The 16,328-nt window shown below is 61.5% G+C and overlaps 1 protein-coding gene across 1 annotated transcript in view; it reads right to left on the reverse strand.

Annotated features, from left to right (window-relative positions):
• The window catches only part of SH3TC1 (SH3 domain and tetratricopeptide repeats 1), a 41,854-nt gene extending 33,111 nt beyond the window's left edge, over positions 1–8,743 (reverse strand). The window contains exon 1 of the mRNA XM_081303031.1: positions 8,674–8,743. The gene's annotated coding sequence lies outside the window, so the exon portion shown is untranslated. The remainder of the gene's footprint in view (positions 1–8,673) is intronic.
• Positions 8,744–16,328: the final 7,585 nt, after the last annotated feature.

The raw sequence follows: 16,328 nt of genomic DNA on the forward strand, positions 1-16,328 counted from the left end.
GGGGAGCACCGGGAGGGCCCAAACCTGTCCCTAGTCCATCCTGCGGGGAAGCCCCAGCCACCACCAGGGCCCAGTTATGGCCTCCAAAGTCCCTAGTCAAGCCCTTAGCTGTGGCTTCCTGGGGACCCCTTTGGTGGACCCTCCTGCCCTCAGTCGGCCTGGGGTCTACCCTGCCCGTGGGCAGCAGGTTCCCTCCTGTGGAGGGCCCAGTGGCCGAGCACACCCAGGGGCTCCCCAGACAGGGACCCAGGGCTGGACCCAAGGCAGGTGGGGTGCCCGTCCCCCTCCTGCTGCGGAGGGCTCTTGTGTTTATGTTTTGAGTCCCATAGGGAAAACAGTGACCACTGTGGTCAGTCAAGACAATGGCTTTTCTAATTGTGTCATTTAGAGCAGCGTCAGTCCTCGGGACAGCTGTGGAGGGTGGAGCTGGGGAGGGTCCAGAACCCCACGACCTGCCTCTCCACCTCCAGGTACCTCAGCTCCCTGGGGTTTGGAGCTACACCTGCCTCGTGTGACGATGGCCCTACTATCCCAGCCCTGCCCCTGGTACCCACCCACCAGGTCCATAGGCAGGTGGGAAGGGGGAAGCCAGGGAGAGAGGAAGAGAGGGCGAAATCCTGGAGGCTTCCTGGAAGTGAAGGCTCCTGCACAAACTCTTAGAAGGAGAACGACAAAGAGGGCTGGCCCAGGGCACCCCAGGGGACAGGGATGCTCAGGAGAGCACATGGCCCAGCAGCAGCTCACGACAGCCAGACACACACAGGCCGGAGCCTCCATGGCCACTCTGCCAACTGGATGCTGGTGGCTAAGGAGAGGCCTGGCTCGCTGGCCCTGAGGGCTGATCTGCAGCAGGCCATCAACAGTGACCCCAAGAGTGCAGGGCCCCGGGGAGCTCCAGCCCAGGCCTCACCAGGGCCTGTCCAGGCAAACGCTGTCTGCCGGGGCCTCTGGTTGTCCTTGAACAGGTGACCACCCCCATCCCCTACCCCTGTGGGGGCCAGAGAGAAGCTGCTGTCCTCTCTGGCTGTCGGGCCCTCACATCTCTGCCGAGCCAGCGTGGAGATGGACAGACGAGGGTCAACAGGTGGGCGAGGCGGCCGCCAGGACGACTCCACAAAGCAGGGGCTGGAAGGCCCACGCTGTGGTCTGTGGACCCGGCTTTGGACATGGGAGTGGGCCGAGATGACGGGGAGGCAGCGCTGAACCTTGTCTGGTGACGGGCCCCTGAGACACTGGCCTCGGCCATGCAAGGAAGAGCCCAGCCACCAGGGATGGGCAGAGCCATGGTCCCTGGAGGGGCATGGGGTGGGCACCAGAGAGCTGAGGCTGCCTGGCTGGGGAGAAGGCTCCAGTGTGGCTGGAGGACCAGCCCCGACCTTCTGCTCCCCTGTTGCGAGGACCCAGCAGAGGGGCTCGGACACTGAATCACCGATTTCCACTTGCCCCGAGCTCAGAGGTGGGAACCGGGCCTCCCGGGAGGGCAGCCTCCAAGAACAAATGGGGACAGTTCAGCCACACGCGCGCCAGGAGGAGAGCTCCTGGGGTCTATGTGGGCCTTTCATTTTAAAGGTGACCTAAGTGACCAGCCCCTGCCCAGGTTCTGAATGGGGGGTTCCCCAGAATGGCAAAGACGCCAGGCCCACCTTCCAAGGAACACGCGTTCCCAAGCCCTGGCAGACCTGAGGTCGGGGGAGAAACGTGCCCAGAGACTGCCTCCCAGGCTCCCACCTGTACCCCCCAGGGACGGTGCTGTGAGCCTCGGCACCAGAAGAGCAGGTGCCCGATGCTGGGTCCACACAGGAAGGACTGGACAGCCCCTGTTGGCACAGGGGGTCTGTTTGTGATGTCTGTGGTTATCACTGAAACCAGCAAAAATGTGCACCGGCCCCGGAATTTCAGGAACTCCTCTGCAAAAACAAGGCTGCAGGAGTAAACAGGCTTCCCAGATGACCGATGGCCCCCGGGACCCGGATGAGTGGCTGGGCGCGGGCCCCCGGCTGACAGGAAGCAGACAGCACGTCCCAGGCCTGCGGCAAAGGGTGCCCTCCGCAGTCTGGCTGAACCTGGAGCAGCCACTGTAGTGACACCCCCTTTCTCCACAGAAAAGTCTTAACTGGGCTGATTTTAGGACTGTCAGCAAAAGAGTCCAATGTAGATAAGCTTCCTATTGTCCTGTCCCCTGTTTACTTGGCCACTAGCAGGGAAGAAATCAGCACTCCAGGTGCTGGACACCCCCTCACTAGTTCTTCACAAATGTATCCAGTATAGTAGTTGGTAGAAATGTGCAAACAGGCCTCTGGCCTTGAGCTGGGCTTCACAGAGATGTCTACATTCCTAAGATAAGAGAAGTTACAACTGGGCTCCATGGTAAGAGCTGGCAGGGGACGGGAGAAAGGGGAGAAGAAGCTCCCCCCTTCTCAAGAGCTGTACTTGAAGGGTTAACAGTGAAGGAAAAAGCTGCTTTATGTGGACTTCTGCAGACTGTGAACTTCTGAGCCCCTCCCCTTACACACGGGGTATAAAACTCTGAAACTCCCTGAACTCGGGGTTCAGGGGATTAACTGAGTCCAGCAAAAGCTGTGCCCTCTGAACCTGGCTGCAGCCAAATAAAACTGTTTCCTGCTATCTTTGGTGTCCTGCCTCGTCTGTCCCTACAACACCACAGGACAGTGGCCTGCCAGCTCTGTCAGGGCAGGTGTATCCCCAGCCTGGGAGATGGAGGACTCTACAGCCCAGCCGTTCCCGCATGACAGGGACCCTGGGAACAGTGCTCTTCCCTGGGGTGACAGGGCTGTTCCGTGGGCAGGGCATGTAGAAGAGGGACATGGCCTCCTCACACCCCAATAAAGAGGCTTGGCCACAGAGGAGGAGGAGCAGAAGGGCCTCCTTCCCTGCCGGGGGAGCAGGCCAGGCTATGCCCTGGACAGCCCTGCGGGCCAGGTCCCCGAGGCCCAGCTCACAGCTCGCAGAGCGCCCCATGGGCCACCCGACCTGTGGGTTGTGGGGTGCACAGAAGAGGCGGGAGTAGGAGGCTCCAAACGGGGCCACGTTGGGGGCTTCGTGGCTGCCGTTCTCCCAAGAACACGAGAAAGAAGGCCCCAGATCATAGACAAGATCCTGACACCCCAATCCCAAGGACCCTCACTCCCCGGGCCCCAACATTCCTGACTCAGGGGTGAGAGCTTGGCTGGAATTCCTGACATTCCCTGGAGCGCAGTCATCCTGGTTGATCTTGACCTTGGCTTGTGCAAACATTAACCTGCCAGCACTCCCCACCCAGACCCCTCCCTGGGGAGCGAAGTCCTCCTGGCCAGGCCCCTCTCCCTGGAGACAGGCTCCCAGCCAGTGCACTCACTACCTGCCAGCTGGGCCCGAGGGCTCAGGCCGATTCCCGCAGCCCTGCCTCCTCACCCCACCTCAAGCTGCGGCCAACACAGGCTGGGCTGCAGGTCCCCCTGGTGACCTTGGCCTGCGTGGGCACTGCCCGTCCTACTCCCTCAACTGCTTCCACCCAGCAAAACCTCAGTGCTGTCTGCTCCGGCCAGTGCCATGACCCCTGCCAGCGGGTGCCACCCACCCACCCCACAGTTATCTTGCCTCGGTCCCCAGCACCGTCCATGCTGCCTCAACCTGTCCCTCCCTGACCTGACTGCATCTGCCTGTCAAGGGTCTGCCCTGCCGACTGCAGCCCCGGCTGGACACCTCCTTCCTCACCTTGTCACAGAGTCACCTTCTAGGGTTCTTGCTCCTTGGAACTTCTAGAAGCTTCTACCTACCCTGCTGGCTTTGCCAGGGCTCTGGCTCAGACCAAGGGCTGGAGGCTGTACCACCTGGGCTTCCTCTCCAGCGGCCTCCAGCCCAGAAAGACATCTCAGCGGACTTGGGCAAGGTCCACAGCCCCAGGAGGCAGCCAACTCGGGACCCTTCTCCCCACCAGGTCCATCCAGCCGCCCCCACAACCTCACCTGGCTGTCCCATGGTGTCCCCTGTACCTGCCTCACTTCTCCAGGCCTCCCCTGATGCAAGACCAGCCAGTGCCCGGCACCCCAAGGCCCACCATCCGGGACCTCCATCGGGGGCCACACCTGCCTCCTCCGCAGTCCTCCAGGGAGGTGCTGGCCAGACACGGCATGGCACTCTGCAGGTGTTCACTGAATGACCAATAAGCAGAGGTGCCAGCAAGGGGGCCTGGCCGTGTCGGTGCACACAGGCCACCGAGTAGTGAGAGCAGAGGGCCCATGTGCTCTGGGCAGGACGGCAGCCCCAGGCAGGCGTGGGTCAGGCCCCACTAACCCACTCCTCTGCAGCGATCAGTGCAGGCGGGCCCCTCCTCCCCACACGTCCCTCCTGCTCCTCGGCAGCTGCTGGGGGAGTCACTCGGGTGTGGGGGCTCACAAGTCATGGGAACCTCCGTGAGGCCCAGGATGAGGCGAGTGGACAGTCCCTGGCAGCATCTGGCCTCCAACCCCTGCTGTGCCCACTGGGAGTCTGGAGAGAGGGACTGGGCGGGCAACACCCACACCTGCACCCTTCACAGCCCTGGCGCCCAGCTGGGATGCTTCCCAGGTGACATCACAGGGGCGTGGTCAGAGGGCGCTGCTTTGATGCCAGGAATGAGCCCCCGGGAGGCTCTTGCCTGCTGCAGGGCGGGGCACGCCCTCCACCCCAGGACTCAGAGGACAGGGTGGCAGTGGCACACCTCCACTGGCTGGCGCGGAGATGGAGAGTGTCCTGGAGCAGCCGCCAGGCCGGAATCCCCAGGAGGGCTGCTCCTCCGCTCTGCCTTGGCCATCTGCCCGGGCCCTGCACTGCCCCATGTGGAGACAGGGGACTCCACCAGGGAAGGCACCTATGGTCATTGGCCTTCCACAGGGACAGGACCGGCAGTGGCCTCATCCAGCCCTACTCTGGGCCAGGCCCAGCACTGAGCACCCAGGGCATCGCTGAACCAGACACCCTGCCCTCCTGAGGTCTCAGCCCAGGGACAGACAGGCAAGGAGACGGACGGAGACAGACAGCTCAACCAGGGTGGCCGACAGGGCAGGCAGAGGGACTGCGCAGCAAGCACCACCCATCTGCTGGGGTCAGCCAGGGGGCTGCCTGGAGGAGGTGCTGTGAGCCAGCCTCGGAGCACGAGAGGTTCACCAGACGCAGTCCCTGGGAGGAAACTCCCAGCAGGGGCCTGGGGCGTCCGCAGCACAGGAAGTAAGGAAGCACAGTGGACAGACGGACGACGGGGAGGGAGGGATGGTAGGCCAGATGATTGATGCCTGTGTCTTTCTAAGGATGTAGGAGCTCATGAAAGAACTCCCAACACCCAGTGTGGTGGCACACACCTGTAGTCCCAGCTACTCAGGAGGCTGGGGCAGGAGACTGCAAATTCGAGGCCAGGCTGGGCCAGTTTGTGAGACAATGTAACATTTTTTAAAAGGGCCGGGATGTGGCTCAGTGGGAGAGCAGTCCCTAGCGTGCTCTCGGCCTTGGGTTCCATTCCCAGTACTGCAAAATAAATAAGAAAATAATAAAAGAGCCGGGGGGTAGCTCTCGCATGTGTGAGGCCCTGGGTGCTGTCCCCAGCACCTCCCACACAAACACTGGGGCTCCCAGTGGCCTGGCTGGGACAATTGGAACAACAAAATAAGGCAGTGTCCACCCCAGCCCTGGGATGGCATAGGTGGCCTGGCCACACTGATGTGAGGCAGTGGCTGGCTAACCAGGTGCAGGCCACCTCCCTGTGGACCGAGGGGCCACCTCCCTGTGGTGTGGGAGCAGAGCCAGCTCCGCCGTCCTGGCCAGCCCTCCTGCCAGGGCTGGTGCGTCACAGGGAGAGTCCTGCACTAGTGTGTGGCCTTGGTGCCGTGCGGCAGGGATGGCACCTCACCCTGGCTTCCTCCCCAAACCCAGTTGTGTGGGGACAGGTGTGGCAGGGTGGCACGGTGACAAGTGAGGACATGAACTCTGCTCGGCAGTCAGGGAAGGCTCTTCCTGGAGATGTGACACCTGAGCAGGGCCTGGGTGCTTGGCAGGTGTCGGGGGGCAGGGAGGTTTGTGTCCTGGGAGGGAAGCGGGCTGGACGGGGTGGTGGGGGGAGGGTGGACAAAGCCCTGTGAGCAGGGTCTGAGCCTCCAGCCAGGCCTCCCCACCACCGAGATGGAGGACAGGGCCGATGGGAGGGACCCAGGAGAGGACAGGCGTCCACGTGTGGCCAACAGAGCCCAGAGGAGCACGCAGACTGTCCATTCCTCCTATTGTCTTGAAAGATGAGAAATGAGGCTCCGTCCCTCCCTCAGAAGGAGCATGACCTGACCCCAAGACACCCTTTGTCACCTCCCAATTGGGCTCTTGGTGTCTCTTCCCCTCGGCGGTGAGGGAGGGCTGGCTGGCGGTGCAGACCCTCTCACCCCATGTCCCTCGGCACACCCTGGGCAGCTGCAGAGAGCACGGTGTCAACAGCGGGCAGGTGACCAGCACCTGGAAAACCACAACTGTGCTCACCCTTTGACCAGCGGCTGCCCTGCCCGCTCTGCAGATTGCTGCCTCAAGGCTCTGTTGACAGTGACAACACCTGGAAGTCACTGAGGTGTCAGGTTGTCTCACCAGCTCCATCCCGCCCAGCAGGCCGCGGTGGTAGAGAGGGTGGACTTGTGGGCCGGCAAGGAAAGACCTCAGGACAGCTGAGCGGAAAGGAGCCGCAGATGACCACAGCCCCCCTCCCCTGCAGGGCTTCAGTGTAAAAGAGCCCGGAGGGTCGCCCACATCCCAGCCGGAGGTGCCTGTGAAATGCAGAGGGCTGGGGTGTGGGACTTTCTGGATCATATGGGGGCAGGCACAGGGCACCAAGGACCCTGAACGCTATGGCACATGTGAACTTTGACCCACCAAAGTTCAGAAGAGCACTTGGAAGGGCCGGAGTCCCGGGAGGTACAGGTGGACAAGACCACTCCTCACCTGCCTTTTAGATGTGTGGACAGTCCATAGGAGGAGGAGGGGGACAGGGAGGGAGGACCCCGGGACAGAAAAGGACACGAGGTGGAAGCGCAGGGTCCTGGGCAGGGGTGTGGGAACTCCGCACCCTCTTCCTTGCCTTCTGAACCAAACACATCCCACCAAATGAAACCTACAAAAGAGGCCCAGGCCCCGGGCACCGTGGCACACACTGTGATCCCAGCAGCTCGGGAGGCCGAGGCAGGAGGATCGCAAGTTCAAAGCCAGCTTCAGCAACTTAGTGAGACCCTAAGCAACTCAGCCCAACCCTGTCTCAAAATAAAATAAATAGGGCTGTGGCTCGGTGGTAGGGCACCCCTGGGTTCCATCCTGATACTGCAGAATAATAATAATAATAATAATAATAATAAAGATCCAGCAACGCAGAGCAAGCTGGACAAGATTGGAGGGCAGATCATTAAGGCCCAAGGATACGGCGCTGTGGACGGCGCTGGGGACGGGGCCGGGGACGGGGCCAGGCTGGAGCTCACTGCCTAGGTTGACACCCCAGGCCACCTGCGTGCCCAGCCTTGGAACGACCCAGGAGCCCCCGCCACACCTCCTTCTGCGGTGAGCCTGCTGGTCTCCTCACTGCCCTGTAGGACGAGGAGACGGAAAGAGGCCTTTGGAACAGCACGCAGCTCCAGCTGCTGCAGACAGCCTAGACCACCCCTGCCCTGGGACGGAGGGTACGTTCCCTCAAGGTACACCAATCTGCCCCTGGGCCCACGCAGTCCACACCCAGGTCCACACAGAGATCCTCCCCGCTCAGGCCCAGCCCTGGGCCCCAGGCTCACTGGGCACCAGGATAACCAGGCTCAGAGAGGGCCAGCGCTTCTCCTCTGGCCGCCAGGCTGCTCTACTCACCCTCAGGGCCTCCTGCCAGAGTCCACAGACTCCTGCGAGGGCCAGCCTTAGAGATCCTCGTGCCAAAGACGGCCGACTGGCCTCCAACCCGCCGGGCCAGGCCCCTCTGCTCAGGCCTGCTGCAGACCCTCCCTCCTGCAAACCCACTCTAGGGCCCACCCAAGGAAGGAGGGACTGTCCCCTGCCACACCAGGGACTTTGGCCTGAGGGCAGGGGAGGGCTGTGCTGGGGGCTGGGGGAGCTCTGGATTCCCTAAGACCCTGGTGCTGGCATCCAGGGAGGCAGGCAGCCCTGGAGGTGGGCACAGCCTTGACCCCCACCCAGGGCTCCTGATCCTCTCTAGGGCCACCACACTGCAGGGTCCCCTGCAGCTGCTGTGGACATTGTTCTGAGCACGCAAGATGCTCCCACCTTACAGACAAGAAGACGGAGGCTCCGAAGCAAGCCACGGGCCCAAGGCACTCAGCCAGGAAAGGGAGCCCCCAGATCCTCCCCTTTCCACCGCCCGGGTCCTCAGGTCCCAGGAGGTCGCAGCCCCACCTCGCACCTACCACCCCCACAGCACACAGTCCCATCACTTCTCAGACACGGGACACCCGGCTGCCCTTCTACAGCCCTCTCTCGTCGCGGTCAGGTGGTTCCAGGCGCACCCCCTCCCCATGCACACCATCCCCGGCCTCACCTGTCCCCACAGGTGACCCTGAGTGTCAGGCCCTCCGGACGCCCAGCACAGAGGTCTCAGCCCAGAGGTCGGGAGCTTACCCGCCACAGGACAGTGCCACCCAGGCGGGGAGCACCGAGGGGGAGGCTCCAGGTCCTCACCTGCTCTGGCTGCCCTCGCAGCCCTCAGTCGTGCAGAGCAGCACCCGCCCTGGCTCCCAGGATGGCTGGAGCTGGGGGGTGGTAGGTGGAGGGCCCGCCCCTGGGCAGGGCCCGCCTCCTGACCTCCTCCTTATCAGCTCCGGCCAGCATTCCGGAGCAGGGCGGGGAGAAGCTGCCCCAGGGAGCTCAGAATGGAGCTCCAGGCCCCGCCAGGCTTCGGAGGGGCTGAGTGGGGAGGTGGACAGGGGGGACAGGCACCACCTGCCAGCCTGGAGGAAAGAGGCCAAGACGGTGGGATAATCCAGTGCCAAATGGCACTTGTCCCTTCCTATGTCAACAGGTGGGCGTCACCTGGGGCCCACTGTACCCCCACAAGCCCACGGAGCACAGGGTGGGGCCGCTGTCTGCTGACTGGCTGTGTGACACCAGGCAGGTCTCTCAGCCTCCCTGTGCCTCCTTTAAAAGGGAAGAGGTAGGTACCCGGCCAACCTCGGGGTATGAAAGAGGAAGGGACAGTTAATAAATGTTGAAACAGCACCGCACACACATCAGGCATCCTGGTAATGCTGACTCTCGGTCCTCAAAGGGGATTTGTGGGGGCCTGGGGGAAGGGCCAGGTCTGTCTGGAAGTGGGACATGCTGGCCATGGGGCCTGAGCTGGACTTCAGTACTGGGCAGGAGCTGCCCACCTGTGAGTGGGGTGGACACCGCCTCTATTTCTCTGTTTTTGCTTCTGAGAGCATTGTGTTTGCCCCACGGAGCCCTGCTCACCGACGATGACCACAGGCCCGACAGGTCTCAAGGTCTGGCCACTCGGGCTTCCTGCCTGCGGTGCTCCTTGTGCACATACCCGTGGGTCCAGAGCCGATCTGGGACCAGGGATTGTGGCCACGCCAGGCCTCCTCTGCTGTTGGTGTGATGAGGGACGGTCTTCAACATTCAGAAGGGGAGATTTCACAACCAAACCAGGCATCTGGCTGCTCTGGAAGATCCAGAAGGCCCGGCCAGGTGGCGTTCCCACCCTGCCCACAGGGCAGGAGCTGAGGGCTGCTACTCCCTTCAGGAGGCCACAGCCCGCCCTGCTGGCTGACCCCTGCGGGCTCTGTTGTGACAGAGGCCACCAGAGCCCTGGGATTCCCGGAGGCCCCACCATGCCTTCCCGCAGGTCTCAACTCAGCAGGCCGGGCTCCACCCTGGGCCCTGGAACAGCGCTGGTCACCAGCTGAAGCACTGGCTGGCAAGGGGCCTGCGCTTGGGCTCCTACCCGAGAAGTCTGCAGGCCTCTCTGGGCCTCAGTTTCTCAACCTCAAACTGGAAGGGGCTGGTCTGGGCAAGCTTCCGACAGGACCCGAGCTCAGGCATGGGAGCAGGCGCCTCCTGCCAGTGAGGCTGGGGATACCATCTTCCTCCCCAGGGCACTGTGGGCCCAGGGTCACGACTGGGGCCTTGAGTCTGTGATCCAGGGTCTGTCCTTCCCAGGGTTCACGCCACCTCAGCGGCAGAAGCTTTGACACCGCAGCCTTACACGGCCCCTTTTCATGTAGCTTCCTGGGCCCAGAACTCACCCAAAAGGATGAGGGCTTCATCGCTGGGCCTGGTGGGGACTGGCACTGTGGGGCCCAGAGTTACTTGAAGACACACAAATCCTCCTGTCACCCCAGTGACTTGGGAGGCTGAGGCAGGAGGATGGCAAGTTCAGGGCCAGCCTGGGCAACTCAGGCTCTGTCTCAAAAAATGAGAATGGCTGGGGTGTGGCTCGGTGGCAGAGCACCGGAGCTCAATCCCCAGCACAGCAAAAACAAAAACAAGGCAGGCACAGTGGCGCACACCCCTGATCCCTGTGGCTTGGGAGGCTGAGGCAGGAGGATCAGGAGTTCCAAGCCAGCCTCAGCAACAGGGAGGCACTAAGCAACTCAGTGAGACCCTGATTCGAAATAAAATGCAAAACAGGGCTGGGGTGTGGCTCAGTGGCCGAGTGCCCCTGGGCTCAATCCCTGGGACCAAAACCAAGAAACACCCATCTCCTAAGAGCTGAATTCCTTGTCTTGGCCTTTTAAAGGCGTTTTAGAACCTTGCTTAAGCGAAGAAAGCCAAGCATCGCTTCCTCTGGCCGGCCCAGGTCACAGTGGGGCCATTAGGCCACCAAGAGCCCTATGAAGCAAGTCTCACATTAAAAGAGGAGCCCATGGGAAGCGAAAGGTGGCCCCTAGGACTGGCCTGTCCACTCTGAGTGGCGAGCTGCCCAGGAGAGGCCAGGCAATCCCAGGTAGTGATTGGGCAAGAGGTCAACACAGCAGGGAGGCGAGGGCCCCGGGGACGGCTGGCCTCCCTGCTTCCTCCTGGGTGAGCGTGTTCCCCAGGCCACAGCGAGACCCAGAAAGGGCGGGCAGTGGGCAGAGTGGGGACAGGTGGGGCTGAGCTGAGAACTGCAGCTTCACACAGAGAAGAAGGGCCCTGACTGGGTGACGCTCAGGGCCACCCAGGACCTGAACTCAGTCCTTGGGACTTGGCTGAGGGGGCCCCCACCACAGCCTGGGCTCCCCCAGGGCTGGGCCTCCATGCCCCAGGTGGACCCAGCCTCAGGGCCTGCAGCACACCCCAGGGAGCTGCGCCCGATGTGGCTGTGTGGGAAACAGTCTCCCTGGACAGTCCTCTTGCCTCCTGTCCATGGGGACTGGGCCAGGCCCTCCTGAGCCCCCCCCCCCAGCATCTCACAGAACCCACACGTCCTCCTGAGAGCTTGAGAGCACCCCGAGGTGACCTCGCACCCAGCCCAAAGCAAACACTGTGTCAGGACAGGTGTGTGTTTATTTATTTATTTACTTGTTTTTGCAGCATCCACATCCTGGAGTGCTCTACCACCGAGTCACATCCCCAGCTGTTTTTATTTTTATTTTGAAGCAAGATCTCACTGAATGGCTGAGGCTGGCCTCTAATTTGCAATCCTCCTGCCTCAGTCTCCCTAACAGCTGGGATTACAAGCATGTGCCTCTGTGCCCTACTCAGAGGTGGCATTTTAAAAAACATATTTTCAACACTCAGTTGGTCAAATTAAAAAACGCTCCTAGCTGGGCTCAGTGGTGACGCCTGTAATCCCAGTGACTCAGGAGGCTGAGGCAAGAGGATTGTGAGTTCAGAACCAGCCTCAGCATCTTACTGAGACTCTGTCTCAAAAAATAAAAGACTGGGGATGTGGCTCAGCGGTGGAGCATCTGGGCTCAACCCCCAGGACCCAAAACAAAACAAACAAAAACGCTCTTTAGAGAAAAAAATGGCACAGAAGAGTGTGAGAGTCCTGCTGCCGTTCTCGGGCGCAGCTGGGGACGGTGCTCCCCGCGCTCCTCCACCTCACCATCAGAAGACAGCCATCTTACCGCCAGGAGGCTGCTGTGGTGTGGAAATAAAAGCAATGTTGGGTGAGTTCACAGGCTGGAGCGCCCCTCTGCAGGGCCACCCGGCACACAGGCCCCACAGTGTGTCCCAGGTGTTCCCAAGCCCTTCCTTCCAGCCGGCCTGAGGCTGAGCCTGGAGCCTGTCCCTGACGCTTTGTGTAAGCCCCCTGCCCCGGCCTCCCTTTGGGGTCCCCTGCAGAAGCCACCACTGCCCTCTGGTGGAAACCCAGGAGACCAACAGCAAAGCCCTGGGTGGAGCTCGGGCTTCTGACCAGGGCCAGGGCCTCAGTGGGAGCCTGTTCCCTAAGAGTGGACGAGGCTTGCCCGCGAGGCCCTGTGCTGGCAGCCACCTGGAGCTGAGCCCGGGGGCACTTTCACCATTGAGCTGAGTCCCCAGAACTTTTAAATCTTATTTGAGAGAGAGGCGAAGTTCTCAAGGGTCCTGTTAAGTTGCTGAGGCTGGCCTCAAACGTGTGACCCTCCTGCCTCAGCCTCCAGCATGTCTGGGACTATAGGCACGTGCCTCTGTGCCCAGCAGACCCCGGGTTCTCAGCCACACAATAACTGTAGACAACATGTGCTGATCACTTAGGTCACCTGAGCATCGTCTGGACACGTGCCAGCTCACAAGGGCTGCCTCATCTGGTCACCAATGCCAGGTGGACAGCCTCAGTCTGAAGAGTGACCAGCCCATGGGGCCAGTGTCACATGGCTGACGAGGGGGTTAAGCACCAGGTACAGCCCAGGTGCTGGCCTTGTGACCCTCCAGGGGCTTCCTTCTGCAAGCTGTGGCACTGGGCTCGGGACGGCCGGGGTCGTGGCCGATGAGGCTGTCGCTCTAGACTCGCGCTGTGGTTTGGAGGTGAGGTGTCCCCAGTGCTCAGTGCGAGACGATGCAAGAAGGTTCAGAGGAGAAATGATGGGTTTAAGGGCCTCGGCCCACTCCGCGGTTACCCCCGATGGGATAACTGGGTGGTGACTGGAGGCTGGTGGGGTGGCACTAAAGGAGGGGCGTCGGGTGTATATTTGTGTCTGGAGAGCGGCGTCTCCCTCTGCCTCCTGGTCATCGTGGGGCTGCTGCCCTTCACCACACTCTTCCCATGACGTCCCCCTCACCTGCAGCCCGAGGTGGGAAACCAGAGCCCGATCAACTCTGGCTCCTCTGCGCCTGCTCTGGTAGGGTCTCTTAGTCACACAGGGAAGAGCCACCGAGACCCTCGGGAAGCTGCTGGGTGAGGCCAGAGCAGGGCTGGCAGTAGGGACCCTGGGCCAGCCCAGGGCCACCTGAGAAGTGAGATGGGATGGAGGAGGGCTGGCTTGGCCAGCTGGGGCCCAGCGGGCGCTCCTGGAGCAGGCTGGGGTGCCCAGCACCTTCCACCCCAGGAGCGGTTTCCACCTGGATGCTGGCGGTCGGACCGACAGACCCTGGCTCCTGTCCTCAAGCTGTGACTCCAGACACCAATTTCCCTCCACCTTCTCTCACAAGTGGGGCTCCCGCGTGGTCACTGTGGAAGCAGGTCCTCCCTCAAGGAGCCTTTGGAAAGGACACAGCCCCAGCCGACACCCTGACAGAACCCGGAGACCCTGGCCACAGACACGGTGTAAAACTAGGTCCTCAGGTGAATGGGACAGTGCACTCGTGAGAGCCTTGCGGCGCCCGGCACGTCTGTTGTACACGGTGGTGGCCTTGTGGGTGTCCCCCTTCCCTCGTCACCCCAGAAGCTCAGCTCCTTGTTGGAGCAAGGAAACTCAGGAAGGCTGGGTCCATTTGGTCTTGGGACCTATCTTTCTGGAAGGATGGGATGAGAACAATCTGGGAAGGTGTTGTGGTAGCTCTCCCTGGCCTGTGGTCCCCAGGAGTCCCCGTCAGGCTGGCTGGCACCAGGCTCTGAGGGCAGCATGGTCCTCCTGGTCCTGTGTGCTCTGCAGCAAGGGACCTGGTTGATGGGTGGCAGGAGGCGCTTCTCAGGGAGGGCATGAGGGGCAGGTGCTGGCTCTGGGGAAGTGGAGGAACCAGACTCACCTCCGCAGAAGCTGCTGCCGTCATCCTTAGAACTTTCCAGAATCCACACTAGCCCCGGCAGACCAGCTTCCATACCCGCTGTGTGCCAGCAGAACCTCATGGGCACCCACAGCGGCATGACCCTGGGAAGGCCCTCCCCGGGGTCCTCTCAGGCTCTGCACCTGTACAAGGACACCAGGACAGGGACAGGAAGGGACATGAATGACCAAGGGAGTGCCCCTACCCTGCATCCAGTGGGCACCTGCCTGATGCATTATTTAAATTTTTTTACATGCAGTAAAAGTCATGCTGTTTTGTTTTGAAAGAGGTTTTTGCTTCTGTGTTTTGGGGATGGGGTTTTGCTGTTGCCCCGGATGGCCTCAAGCCCTGGGCTCAAGCGGGCCCCCTGCCTCGGCTCATTTTTATGTCATTTTAGCAAGGTCCTCAGCCAGGCCTCCGAGTTTTGACCTGAGGTGACGTGTTCCTTCCTGCAGCGCCCAGGTCCCACTGTACACCCCTCTGGATATGCCTGTCTGGATTCTGTCTTTTCCTGCAGGTCGAGCTGGTTAGGTGGGGATGGAAAGCCCTGGTCTGGTCTGGTCTGGTCCAGGGCTGCATGACTTTGGGTCCTTTGAAGCACTAGGGGCCCCGCCCTGCCCCACCCTGCAGCCCCGGTGCCCTCCTTCAGGCCAGGCCCTGCAGCACATGTGCAGCTGGGTGACCAGACTGGGTGCTCCCAGATGCCTCCCGTGGACCTCATGGCACACTGAGGACCACCACATGGCAGAGCCAGGAGGCGCAGAAGCCTGTCAGTCAAAGGTGCAGGGTGGGTGGGACCTGTCTGCTGAGCACCTACTTATGGGCACCACTTCACCAAGAGCCACAGCCAGCCTGGCAGGTGTGTGAGTGTGCCCATCTTGAAGACGGGAAGAGCCAGGTGAGGGAACAGCAGTGCCGCGGGCCGGCGGGGCGTCTGCATGTTGCCCGGTCTCTCCAGGCCACGGCTGCAGAGCAGCGACTCCAGTGGCTCAGGCCTGGACCTGCCACTTGGACCCTCTGAGACTCTGTGGAGCCCCCCTGCTGGCTGACTGCACCTGGTATTTGAGCTACTCAGGACAGAGCCACCAACACCAACCTCGGCAACCCCGACTCCCCCCTGCCCTGGTTCCTCCATGCCCTGAGCTGGCCCCACCCCCTCCCTGGAAAGCGGAGCAGGACCCAGGGGCACAGGAGAGAGTCAGGGAGTCCACCCAGAGCTGGGCTCGGCGAGTCCCAGGCAGAACAGAAGCCAGAACTCCTGCAGCAGGTGTCCTTCGCTCTCGAGGTCCAGCCTGGCGGGGCCGCAGGTGTCATTTTTATTTCTAGTTCTGAAGAGGAGTCAGGGCAGAGGGACTCTCAGGAATCCCTGGACCAAGCTCTCAGAGAGGGAACAGGACAGGTGAAGGGCTCCCTGCTGCTCTGCTGTTTAAACCCAAATTGATCCAAAAGATGCAAGCTGGGGCAGCCATGCCCAGGACACTCAATCCTAGTGGCATTTGTTGACCTCAGTGACATCATAAATGCTGGTGCTCTAGGGGGCTCATGGAGGATGTTATAGAGAACAAAACCTCCAGTCCAAGTGGCTCAAACAGAAAGTTCTTCCTAGGCTCATAGACTTGGAAGTCCAGAGGTAGATGGGCCTCAGGGCTGGCTTGATCCAGGGGCTATGGACTCACTTCTCCAAGAATCCCTGGGTGTTGACTTCCTTCTCGGGCTGATTTCCCACAACAGCTGCCCTGCTGCATACTTCCCTCTGAAACACCTGGCCAGGAGAGGCCACCGCAGGTGAGCTGACCTCCTTTCCAACACCCCTCGGCACATGCCTGACACAACCCCATGGCCTGAATTGGGTCCCAGATCCTCCCAGGAGCAAATCCTTGTGCTCAGGGAATGCTGGGAGCTGACTGATTCACTGAGCTCTGTCTCCAGCGGGTGGGCCACCCTGGGCCCCTGAGAACCTTCTGAGCTGGGCCTGGGCAGCTCGCTGGAAGTCTGTGGGCTGGCGGAGGAGGGCGGTGGCCGTGAACAAAGAGCAGGTCTGTGAAAACTCAGGACACCAAGGAGGCCCGGGCAGGCGTCCTGACGGCCTCCTCGCCCTCCACCCTCAGGCTTAGACTCAGAAATCAGGAAGGGGGTATTTGAGACCTCATGTGGAACTGTCCCTCCCTCCTGACCCTTTGAGCTGGCAGAGGCAGATGCTGGGAGCTCTCCGCCCTGACCCA

This window comes from Spermophilus citellus (genome assembly GCF_964194105.1).
Source record: "Spermophilus citellus genome assembly, chromosome: 8".
Classification (NCBI taxonomy): Eukaryota; Metazoa; Chordata; class Mammalia; order Rodentia; family Sciuridae; genus Spermophilus; species Spermophilus citellus.